Here is a 12,772-nt window from a genome sequence, read left to right on the forward strand (position 1 = left end):
GCTGAGTGGATAAGCCAGTCACAGAAGACATGGGTCCACTTACACGAGGTATCTGAAATAAAAGAGGCAGATTCATAGACTCAAAGAGTGGAATGGTGGTTTCCACGGACTGAAAGAGGGGGAGCTGGAAGTTACTGATCCACAGGCATAAAGTTTCAGTCAAGTGAGCTGAACACACTCTAGAGATGTACTCTCCAACATCCTACCGAGAGTCAGTGATAACATGATAGACTTAAAATTGTGTTAACAGAGTAGACCTTATGCTAAGTGTTCTCACCACAACAAAATTCAAAAAACAAAGTTTTCAATAATAAATAAAGCTAAACATCCCCCCGCCAAAAATCCCAACTTAAGAGACCATGGTGTTGGTGGTCCAAGGGGAGCATGCGTGAACACATTGTCCTGTTGGCATTTGGAGAACTTAGAAAAAACAAAAATCAAAACAAAAAACACCTCATGTAAGGGCAGACACACCTTTGAGAGGGGACGTCTTGGATGGGAAATTGGCTGTCCAAGGCTCCTGAAGGAGGAAGGAGGAAATTCCTGCCGGTGGAGGGAACAGCCATCGTCTGGGGAGAAACAGTCTTGGGAGGTATGAGCGTGGGGCTCCCAAGGACACGCCCAGGACACTGGGTGCCTGGGGAGACGGGGGTGGAGAACGGGGCTGCTGCCTGCTTGGATGAAACACATCGCAGGCCTCTTAGCCCTGCTCTTCCATTACAGGGAACTCAGGATGGAGATTTAGACCATGAACAACAGAGACACTGATATTCCCATTGAGGAACTGTGTTCCCTCGGGTCACCGTGACAAAGGCCCACAGGCTGGGTGGCTTAAACAATAGAATTTATTTTTTCACAACTCTGGAGGCTGAATGTCCAAGGTCAGAGTGCTGGCAGGGCTGGTTTCTTCTGAAGCCCCTCTCTTTCTTGCTTGTAGATGCCAACTTCTCCCTGTATCCTCACGTGGCCTCCCCTCTGCACGGGCCTGGGTCCTGATCAACTCTTCCTATAAGGACACCAGACAAACGGGATTAGGGTCCATCCCACCAACCTCATTTCAACTTAATTATCCTTGTAAAGACCCCACCTCTAAATACTTTCATATTCTGAGGTCTTTGGGGGTTAAGATGTCAGAAAGTACTTGCCGAGGGGACATGCTTCAGCCCACAAGCCTGTAACTTAGAATTTGTACAATTACATTGCAGAGCCACAATGGTTCCCACCCCCGGGCATTCCCTGGGCTTCTCATGCATCGCTGCACCTACACCTGATCTTCAAAGCCTACCTGTGAGGGAGACAGCACATTGTCTGTGCTTTAGGGATGAAGAAATTGAGGCACAGGCTGGCCAAGCAGCTCGCCTGGTTTGGAGGCAGGACTGAATACAGCCCGCCTGCTGCCTGAGCCTGCTCCTCTCATCACGAGATCACCTGCCTCTACTCCTGGGTTTGCGACAGAAAAATGCACAAATTCCAGAAGAGAAAGGAGAGAATGATGATAAAATAAGTCATCCACAATCCCCCTTGTCTCGGCTGTGCATACAGACTCGGAGTACGTTGTGCAGGTTTCTTGCCTTCCCCCTTCATGTAGGCTCATGTCTTCGATGTTGGTTTGCTGGTGGCATGGCCAAAGGAGAGCTACAGAGCTTCCAGACGGTGCCACAAGGCATCAAGGGCAGGGGACAATGCTAATGCTATCGGGCTGAGTATGAAAACCCAGATCCATTTTTTATTTTTTAAATTGAAGTGTAGTCAGTTTACAATGTTGTGTGAATTGCTGGTGTACAGCACAGTGCTTCAGTCACACGTATACATACATATATTCCTTTTCATATTCTTTTCATTATAAGTGACTGCAAGATATTGAATATAGTTCCCTGTGCTGTACAGTAGAAACTTGCTGTTTACCTGTTTTACATACAGCAGTTAGTACCTGCAAATGTCAGACTCCCAGTTTATCCCTTCCTGGTAACCCCTCTACCCCTTTTCATCCCCTGATAACCATAAGTTTGTTTTCTATGTCTGTGAGTCTGTTTCTGCCTGGTAAGTAAGTTCATTTGTCTCATTTTTTTTAGATTCCACATATAAGTGACATCATACAGTATTTTTCTTTCCCTTTCTGGCTTACCTCACTTAGTATGAGGATCTCCATGTCCATCCATGTTGCTGCAAATGGCATTATTTCATTCTTTTTTTTATGACTGAGTAGTATTCCATCATATAAATATACCACAACTTCTTTATCCAGTCATCTGTCGATGGACATTTAGGTTGTTTCCATGTCTTGGCTGTTGTAAATAGTGCTGCTATGAACATTGGGGTGCAGGTGTCTTTTTTAATTAGAGTTCCCTCTGGATATATGCCCAGGAGTGGGATGGCTGGATTACAGGGTAAGTCTATTTTTACTTTTTAAGGAATCTCCATACTGTTTTCCATAATGGAAAAGCCAGTTCCTTTACAGTGTGTGCAGGAAGAGCACAGTCTAAAAAAAAAAAAAGACAACACCAGAATGCTAAGCGTACACCTCTGGCTGGCACAGAACTATGGGTGATGTTAATCTTCCTCCTCCATCTCCTATATGTATTTCCTTTATTTCTCAAATGTGCTATAAGGTGCATGTGGACAAAATGACCTCTGTGAGCAGAAATGAAAACAATAAACGTCATGAGAGAAAAATGGAACTGCGCCCACTCACCGCACCCCAGGTGCAATCACTGGCGCAGCCTCGGCCCTGGAAGGTTTCTCCATTTGCAACTGGAAAGGAAAACAAAGGCAGCAGGCAGAATCTGTGAGGAAATCTATCAGCAACAACATCCTGAGTGAGAAAAGTGACAAAAGAACCTCGCCCCTCAAAGCCGCCCGACGTGGCCATTCACACAGCACAGAATGACGCGGGGGCGGCGAGCAGCCCCGGCCCTCGGCCGGGTTTCCTGCGCCGGTGAAATCAGCCAGCGCGGAAGAGGAAGCCTGTGGTCCCAGTGTCCCCAGGCCTGTGCTGCCAGCTAACACCAAGACCCCTGAGGACCCAGGTAGAGGATGGCAGTGGCCTGGGTGCCCCTGCAGAACCAGATCACCTCCCGGGGCCTCTAGGGCCCCGCCAGCCATTTCTTCCAGGGAGCAGGGTGGCATTTGGATGGGGACCCACGGCAGGCTGGGCGGGGCTGGGCGCATGTCCCACCTTGGGCCACCTGCTTCCTGCCGGGCTGCCCAGCCGGGAGCCAGCCAGGCAGACACAATGGGCAGGAGCCACGTCAGATTCTTAGGGGAGGAAAATCACTCTTTGTGGACAAGAGATCAGGACAGGATATCTATAATGGTTAGAAAAAAAGTAGGAAAAAAAAAAAAAAAAAAAAAAAGCCTGGTCTGCAACCCCCTCCCTCCCCAAGCACTTTACAAATGTCATGCAACACACCCAGCTCTTTAAATATCCAAACCCAGAATAAATGTGCCGGCAGCATTTCCCCCAGCAACCGGGCCACACGGCTGAGTCAGCTTGCAAGTGTCAAAGCTGGAATGGGCCTTTGGGATCCACAGGCTGGGCCCAGACCGAGGCGCCCCTGCCTCGGCCGCACCTCTCCCGGCAGCTCCCACCCCCACCAGGCTCAGCTGGGCGCCCCTAACCACTGTGCAACGCCACCTTCCCATCGGGGCCACCCGCACCTGCGCGTGTATATGAGCTCAGCATCCAGGGAGGGAAAGGACCAGGTGTAGGTCACCCCACTGGTTCATGGCCGAGCCTGAGGGAATACCTGGCACTGGGCTCCCGTCCGCCCACTCTCTCCCTGGACAAAGTGGACACTGGGGCCTGATGATTCTTTGTGGGGGGCTGTCCTGCAACAGTGCAGGGCGACTGCTCTGGACTGGACGTGGTAGGATGTGCTTGATCCTTACAGATAAGACAGGCATTTCCTGTAAAAGTTTCAGATTTCTACCCAGTTGGACTATCTCTATGGAGTTTTGGGGGGTGGGGGAGGTAATTAGGTTTATTTATTTAAAAAAAAATTTTAATGGAGGTACTAGGGATTGAACTCCGGACCTCCTTCATGCTAAGCACACCCTCCCCCCTGGGGTTTTTTGGTTTTTATTTTATAAATCGGGGACCCCAGGTTGGATATAGCTTCTACCAGACCTCAGGATTTGAAACAGATACAAGAAGGGCCCATCTGGCTGAAATCCAGGCAGGGACCCCAAACTCCCTCAACCTCTGGCCCCTGTAGGCTGCCCTGGAGACATATCCCGGAACTTAGAGCTCTGAGCCATGTTTTGCAAAGCACTGGACCAGTTAGCATTCTGTGAACTCACGTACCTGAGAACCCCTGACTCACCATTATATGAGTCTGGATGATGGAAGGAACATCCCTAGGGCTCTGCTCATCCTCCTCTGCTTCTAGAAGTTAAGGATGAGAAGAGACCGGATGGATGGACCTGGATTTAAATGCAACCAGAGGCAAGAAATGCAAATCAAAACTACAGTGAGGTATCACCTCACATTGGTCACAATGGCCATCATTAAAAAATCCACAATGATAAGTGCTAGGAGAGGGTGTGGAGAAAAGGGAACCCTTCTACACTGTTGGTGGGAATGTAAGTTGGTGCAGCCACTGTGGAAAACAATATGGAGATTCCTTAAAAAACTAAATAAAATTGCCATATGATCCAGCAATCACACTCCTGGACATATATCCAGAGAAAACTAATTTGAAAAGACACATGCACCCCAATGTCCAAAGCAGCATTATTTACAATAGGCAAGATGTGGAAGCAACTTAAATGTCCATCGACACATGAATGGATAAAGATGAGGTGTATAAACATAATGGAATACTACTCAGCCATAAAAAAGAATAAAATAATGCCATTTGCAGCAACATGGATGGACCTGGAGATTGTCATCCTAAGTGAAGTAAGCCAGACAGAGAAAGACAATATCATCTGATATCATTTATATGTGGAATCTAAAATATGACACAAATGAACTTATTTACCAAGCAGAAACAAACTCACAGACATAGAAAACAAATGTATGGTTACCGAAGGGGAAGAGGGGAGGGATAAATTAGGAATTTGGGATTAGCAGATACTAACTACTATTTATTAAACAGATGAACAACAAGGTCCTACTGTAGAGCACAGGGAACTATATTCAATAGCTTGTAACTACCTATAATGAAAAAGAATGTATGTATGTATAACTGAATCACTATGCTATATACCAGAAACTAACACAACATTGTAAATCAACTATACCTCACTAAAAAATAAAGTAAAATAAAATAAATGGAACCAGAGGTTGACAGTGATACATGGCAGGCTCAAGCCTAACGTAAATCACTCATTCTTTCATTTGTCCAACGAAAGCGTACTGAGCACTTACTACATGCCAGCCTGAGGGCTCGGCAAGGCAAATGATATACAGAAAAGTAATATATAGTCTTGATCCTTATGGAGGCTGGTGTTCTAAACAAAATCCGACCTATAAATAAAAAGAAAATTCTAAACTTAACGTACAATTTTTTTCAGAGATCCATGAACGGGAGCTACACTTCCAAGCAATGGTGACCTTCATGGGAGAAGTGGCAGGTGAGATTGTTTGGGTTCTGACAGGTGGAGCTGGGAGATGAGGGCCCTCCAGGACAAGGGAGCAGCATGTGCAAAGGCCCCGGTCACACAGGCGGTACAGCTGCAGGAAGTGCACTCAAGGAGTCCATCAAGTGAGGGGCCCAGGCTGCAGCCAGCCCTGCTGGCAAGCCCAGATGCGATCAGATAACAGTGAGCTTGACAAGACAAGGGGAGGGAGCTGTGTGGAGCAGCAGAGATTGGGCTGGAACCAGAGCGTAGAGGGCCTAGGATTCCGCTGTCACTCTACGCTGCACACGGTAGACAGTGGCTAAGGGGCTTTGAGCAAGTGAGTGATAACAGAGTGAAGCTTTAGGAAGCTGAGCGCAGTGTCAGTGGGAGGGTGAGATGGGAGAGCTGGAAAGACGGCTGGGACGGGCTGGAAAGTTCTTGCCGTGGAAAGGGACCTATGATAGGGCACCTGTGGGTGGAGGCAGCAGGGACGGAGAAGAGACAGATGCAAGGGATAAAACCGTCCCAGGAAAATCAGCTGGGCTTGGCAAACCCCGGACTTGGGAGGGCAAGGGACAGGAAAGTCAGAGGGGACAACAGGCCTGGTCTGGGAGCCTGGGGAGGGGGCACACTTAGGGACAAGGGTGTGGGGCACTGAGGCTGGCTGGGCACACGGGAAGTGTGACTTCGGCCTGGAAGGTTTGGGACGATGAAGCGAGAGTTCAGAGCATCAGCTCAGCCCCTGAGCAAGGCCGTCCCTGCAGCCCTGCACGAGTGTGGGGAAACATTCCGAGTGGTGACTGTCCAGCAGGCTGACTATGGGTGAGGGTTACCGACTCCAAGAATCCCACATCTCACCCCCGTCTCTTCCACCTGATTCTTTCCCTTCTCTTTCCCCAGGGAATGCAGGGCTCCCAAGTGAGGAAAACTGAAGGGGAGGCTTCCTCACGGCCAATCTGGGCAACAATTCGGAAAGGAGGACAGGGGAGTCCCCCTGGCCCCATATTTTCCAGCTGAGCCGTGCTTGTCAGTGTAAACAGTAACCAAAATAATCACAGTTGCTCGCCACATGGAATATTATGATCTGAACAGTTGGTGGATAGGAACTGTTTTTCAAACAAGCAATGAAAACAAACCCTGAGGGAGCATCTGTGAGGCCGCGGGCCTGCGAGTCGCCGAGGAAGGAAACTGGTCACCCAGCCACCTCTCCACCAGCCTCCTCCCTCCCACCTCCCGCCAGCCCCAGCCGAGGGGCAGGTCCCCACGATGGCCGATAGGCTGGGGCGGGATGGCCCAGGGCCCAGCCAGGGAGGGCCTGGCATGCACACAGACTCTGAGCCAGGATGCAGAAAACAACCTCTGAAAACAGGGAGGCTTAGGTAACGCAAGGCGAGCCAGCAGGGAGGGGACCGGGAGGCCACTTGTCCCTGCGCAATCACCTGAGAGCCTGAAACTCTTGAGTGCAAACATCAGACGTTATTTATAGCCGTCCGTTGAAATCCGGGTTATTTATTACGATGTTTATAAGAATGAACTGCAGGCACCTTTCCTTCCTTGCCTCTGCAGCTCGGCCTAGGGACGTTTTTATGTACAGACTTTCTTGAGCTCATTTTTTTAAAGTTCTCTTTAAATTTTATTTATTTATTATTCTTTTTCTAACGGAGGTACTGGGGATTGAACCCAGGACCAAGTGCATGTTAAACACACGCTCTACCCCTGAGCTCCACCCACCAACCCCCAGCTCATTTTTCTTTTAAAAAATTTTTTAACAAATGAGGACAAGGACCACAGATCGTTCTTATTGAAAACTTGTAATGGCCTAGAATGAAAAAGAATTTGAAAAGGAATATATATATGTAATAGTGCATCACTATGCTGTACGCAAGACACTAACACAACTTGGTAAACCGACTATACTTCAATTTTGTAAAAAGGAAAAAATAAATAAAAAAGAAAACCTTGGGTGAGGCTGAGGCACCTGCACTTCCCAGAGGCAAAGGGCAGCCGAAGGAGGGGGTGGTGCTGAGCAGAGAGCAGCTCTCAAAACAAAACTCAGCAGGCCAGACTTGCAGGGCTTTGTCTGCGGTCTTGGTGTGGGGAGGTTTTTTTTTTTTTAGAGTGAGGGAAAAAAATGTCCCCAGGCAGAATTGCTTCCTTCCCTCTGCTGGACTCTCCTCATCCCCTAAATAAACCTGTCAGCTCTCTCCGGACTCTTCTCCTGCGTTCCCCCCACAGTGTGATGGTCACCTGGGGGAGAAGGAACTACACCCTGTGAGCTGGGAATAAGGGAACGGGTTGGAAGTTTGGGGGGGATCAGTTGAATTACAAGAGGAAATGAGGCAGAGAACAAACTAGTGGGGGGGGGGCGATACAGGGGGAGGCATGGACTATTAGGTATAAGACAGGCTCAAGGATGTGTCATCCAACACGGGGAATGTGGCCAATATTTTGTAATACCTGTACATGGAAAGTCACCTTTAAAAACTGTATTAAATTTTTTAAATAATTTTTTTAAAAATAAAAAATAAACTCTTGTCCATGCTGGTCAAAAAATAAAGTGAGAAAACTCTAGGAAAAAGATAAAATTCTCTGTGGAAACAGCTTTAAAACTGGACAGGCTTCTAGAAAAAATAGAAAGAAATAAATAAGCAATAAGGTAAGAAAGATAAAATAAAGTGAAGTAAAATAAAATAGGAATGAGGGATACTGGAAACCCTCTTGGCTGCAGGTGAAGGGCCAAACACTCCAGGCGGCTTTGTTAGGCATGAATAGGAGATTTTGCTCTTAGCCGGAGGGTGAGAGCACCAAGTACAGACGGGAGGTTGGAGACTGGGAGTCCGGCCAGAGGCCTGTCACCCTGGACTCAGAGCCCAGGGCCCTGTGGCTCCTGAAATGGGCCTCTTCCTCTGGGACCTCCATGGGCCAACCACCCCTCTGAGCCGCTCCCAGCAGTGGGAAACCCCGGCTGTGGGGGTCCCCTGGACGCCCTGGCGAGGACACGCTCGAGGCAGAGCCGAGGCCAGACGGGACCCTGCAAGCTGAGGAGGCCGTGAAGGCCAGGGCGGATTTCCTGTCCCGGAGCCTTTCACGGCTTGGGGCGTCCCTGGCCGAGTACAAGGAAGATCGCATCTCAGCCTCGAGAGACTGTCTAGGTGGATGGCTGGAAAGGCCGGGGTGACTTTGCTGCCCCAAGGAAAGGTTGCCACGGTGGGGAGGGATCAGGGGCTCCCTGTGGGGGACTCAGAGACTGAGGCAGAAGACAGAGGAGGGGACAGAGTGGAGCATGGCTTTGTGGGGAGGGGAGGTGGGTAGAGTTACCCTAAGCGGAAGGTCAGAGCAGGCAAAGGAGGACACAGAAGTAGAAAGGTCCCCAGGACCCTTTGGTGCTAAAAGCAATCTTCTCCAGAAACAGCTCAGGACGTGGTGTCAGGAGGGGTCCTGGGGGGAGAAAAACCCCAAGTCCAGATGGCTTTCCCGGCAGCAGCTGAGCTCGGCCCTGCTCTCGGGGGAGGTGGGGGCAGGGGGAGGAAAGAATCTGAGGGCTGGGGGCCACTTACGGGCAGCTGGGAAATAGGGGGAAAGAGAGGACGGACATCCACCTTTTCTTTCTTTCTTTCTTTCTTTCTTTCTTTTTTTTGGGGGGCCTGGTTGTAAGAACTTCCTACCAAACAGATAAAAGGACTCAACTGCCCGCGGACGGCAAGAGGCCAACATGGACGCATCTCGCGGGCGCAATGGTGACGAAGGAAGCAGACGAATGAGGACACAGAGCCCCATCCCATCTGGTCGCCGGCAGACAGGATGAGCTAATTCAAGGGGACGGCGGTCGGAAGAGGGGTCCCACCAGGGTGCTGCCTGGGAGGGACCCCTGTGAGCCTTCTGGGAGCTGGGATGCCCCATGTCCTGGTCTCGGGCTGGCGACACAGAGTACGCAGGGTAGAGAGTCACCAGGCTGAGGCAGACCAGTGCCCTCGGGCGCGCCGGGGCACCTCTGCAGAACCTCTAACAGTGGAAGGGGGTCTCTTATGTAAGCCGGTTCACTTCCTGTCACTGATGTCAGAGTTACCACAAACGCGGGGGCTTAAGACGACGCAGATGTGTGATCGGAGTGGACGGTCAGAAGTTTACCACCAAAGTGTCAGCAGGGGTGGTTCCTCCCAGAGGCTCTGGGGTCGGGGGGCGGTGTCCTTGCCTTTTTCAGCCTCCAGGGGCCACTTGCACCCCCGGCTCACGGCCTCTTCTCAAATCACCCCAACCTCCTGCTGCTGACGTCACATCTCCCGCCACTGCCTTCCCCTCTCCAGTTTCCCTCTTCTAAGGACTGTTGAGATAGCTTTGGGCCCATCTGGATAACACACAATAATCTCTCCATCTCAGAATACTGAATTTAATCATGGCTGCAAAGTCTCCTTTGCCATGTAAGGTAACACACGATTCTGCACTTTCGGACATGGACACTTTGGGGCGGGCACTATTCAGCCTATCACAATAAAGTGACGTGAAGGTCAAGTTCCTGGAACAGGCAGGACGCCCCTTCCCAGGCCAAATCAGATCAACAATGTGTTCAGATAATTAATTCTAGCTGCTGTTGGAACACACGGATCCCAAAACCTCCATTGGCTTTGTACGATAAGTAGGAGTTCTGAATCTTGGCCCGCCATCTCCCAAGGAGCCTTAGAATCAAGGGACCTGTGAACCTGCATGGAAAAATATTACATCTTTATTTTCTCTAACTTAGCTCTTTCTTCAATAATAAATGTAGTCAATACGTCACAGGAGTCTTGGCAGTATTTGTGATCGAGATCGGGTATTTTCATATCGAGTTACAGTATTTTGGCCGAGAGCATCCCTGACTGGCCCTCCACGCCCCTGAAGGTCCTGGTGGAAAGTGCCCGGCTTCTCATGATTCCGAGAAAACTCCCCATCCTTCCCTGGAGAGAAGCTGCCAACTCTCACTGAGGGGTTCCCTCCTGAAATAAGGAGCCAGAGCTCAGGCCTGCGCTGTGGAGCTGGCGCTGGGGTCTGAGTGTGGGGGAGCATGTCAAGAGGACACACATCCCTCCCTGCACCCCTGCCTGGCCCCCACCAGCCCCTGAGTCCAGATCTCCAAACCCGAGCCGAGAAGCAGGAGGGACGCAGCTGGGGTTGGGAGGCCGGTGCTGCTGCCCGGGTGCCCTGAGCCACCTGCCCACCTGGCTCTGCACCCACCTCCCACTGCCCAGCCCCAGCATCCGGCCTCCCCTTCCTGGCTGCCGAGAACCTTCTGTGTCTCCAGGCCCTGCATGTCCATCCCCTAGGTTTACAATACCTGATGACCCCATGACGGGCTTGGTCCTGCCTCCCCTCAAAACCTCAGTTCCCCAACATTGAACACATCTTCCTTCCAGGAACCTGCTTCTCCCCGAGTTCAGCACCCGGGGGGTGGTCTGGGCCCTCCCTGCTGCCGGAGCCCAGGGCCTGAGGCTTACCATTGACACCTGCCCTCCCCGCCCGCCCCCAGCTGCTCCAGCCGCTCCAGCCTGGCCTCTGGCTGTGTCTCCATCACTCAAGCAGCGTCTCGCCTAGACTGCCCGGCCACCTCCTCATCCCTGCCCCTCCAGCCCTTCCGCATCCAGTATCCAGCATGAGCTTTGGAAACACCTGATTATTTCATTCTAACCCCTCTTCCATATTTTGAGACTTTGAAAACTCTAGGCTTTTCTGTGCCAACAGGCTTTCCTCAGTCTGGTTCCAACCTACCTGGTAAAGCCCTGGACTCTGTAGTCCTCCACAGGCCCCCCTGCCGCCCCCATGAACACCCAGGTGCCCACGCACATGCACACGTGTAGACTGCGCACATCTGCTCATTCACACATGCAGTTATTACAGAGTGCCCACATCTGCCCTTGGGGACAGCGCTGACACTTGTCATACAGCAAATGCATCACATACGTGTTTTCTGTGCCTTTCCCTTTCCACCTAATACGGTCCTACTCACTTTCTTCAAGACTCAGATCAACAGGGCCTCCTTTGTGACAACTTGCCTGCTCCCCAGGAGGAGTGAAGACCCTGATGTGTCTCTTACACTCCTGCCGGAAATGGGGGGTGGTGACAGTTCCTTCAGGTGGGAGCAGGAATCACTGATTTTATGAATCCTGCCACCAGCCACTACAGGGGCCCAGGTGCGTGCTGCTTGAGCGAGTGGTCGTGAGACAGGAGGGCAGGGGACAGGGCACAGCCATTAAAAAAGTCACAGCCATTAGCACCAAGATGGCGGAAGGTTCAACTCCCAGCTGACCTTGAGCCTCATTATACGCTCACTGTAGTACATCAGCTGCCAAACGGCCCTCCCACAGGTGCCAGGACAGTTTCAAGGCTGACCATAAAAGGTCAAAAAGTGGGTAGTGGCCTGATTCCTGGGAATCCCAGCCCCTTCCCCAAAGCAGTCGGAATATTCCTCCTACTTGTTAGCACATGACGTTACCCAGCCCCTAACTACTAACGGCCCTGCACTCTGACTTTGCTCTCCCTGGCCTCTGGAGATGGCCTGCACTCTGTCTGTGGAGTGCGCATCTCTCTGAATAAATTTACTTTCACTCAACTGTGGCTCACTCTTGAATTCTTTCCTGTGTGAAGCCAAGGGCCCTCACTGGGCGGGATATGTCCCAAGGATTCACCTGAGACCTGGGACACGATCATCCTCTTGTGCCCCATTTTCCTGTATCAGTCAGACGTCCGCAGAGTGTTCTGAGCACTCTTGAGGCTTCTCTGTCACCCGCAGGAAGCCCCAGCCCCAGAGCCACCAAGCCACATGCCACCATCAGGCCCCAGCAGTGGCCGGGGTAGGGGGCGTCCCCCGGGAAAGCAGGAGCTGCTGACCTCATCACTCAGCTGTGACGTGGCTCCTAACATCCCTCACGCTGGGTTGTAGAAACAGAGAAAGGGCCGGAGTTAGGCCCTGATGTGGGCATCACTGAGGCCCCAGCCCACCATCTGAGGCCACATTCATCCCTCCTGGTCTGGCTCCCCTGGGGACCAGGTCGTGGGGAGTGGCTCGCTACCAGTGGCGGACTGGACTTCCCTGGTGAGGGACCAAGAACCAGAACACAGGGCATCCTTGAATGCGGACGAGGGTTTTCATTCTCCCACCTTCCCTCTCGGAAGCCACACTGCAGTTAAATATTCAAGACTTCTATTTCTTGGAAGACTCTAACTTGGCCTAAAGGTT

The 12,772-nt window shown here is 51.1% G+C and overlaps 1 long non-coding RNA gene across 2 annotated transcripts in view; it reads right to left on the reverse strand.

Annotated features, from left to right (window-relative positions):
• Positions 1-836: 836 nt before the first annotated feature.
• LOC116661427 overlaps positions 837-12,772 on the reverse strand; it is a 38,322-nt gene continuing 26,386 nt past the window's right edge. The window contains exons 1-3 of one of the 2 annotated variants that reach the window (XR_004317296.1): positions 2,693-3,299; positions 2,126-2,163; positions 837-1,006 (exon numbers count right to left, since the gene is read on the reverse strand). This is a non-coding gene — a long non-coding RNA (uncharacterized LOC116661427). Of the gene's footprint in view, positions 1,007-2,125; positions 2,164-2,692; positions 3,300-12,772 lie in introns of those variants that run through there. The other variant, XR_004317295.1, reaches the window with a different exon arrangement.

Source organism: Camelus ferus, chromosome 35 (genome assembly GCF_009834535.1).
Source record: "Camelus ferus isolate YT-003-E chromosome 35, BCGSAC_Cfer_1.0, whole genome shotgun sequence".
Classification (NCBI taxonomy): Eukaryota; Metazoa; Chordata; class Mammalia; order Artiodactyla; family Camelidae; genus Camelus; species Camelus ferus.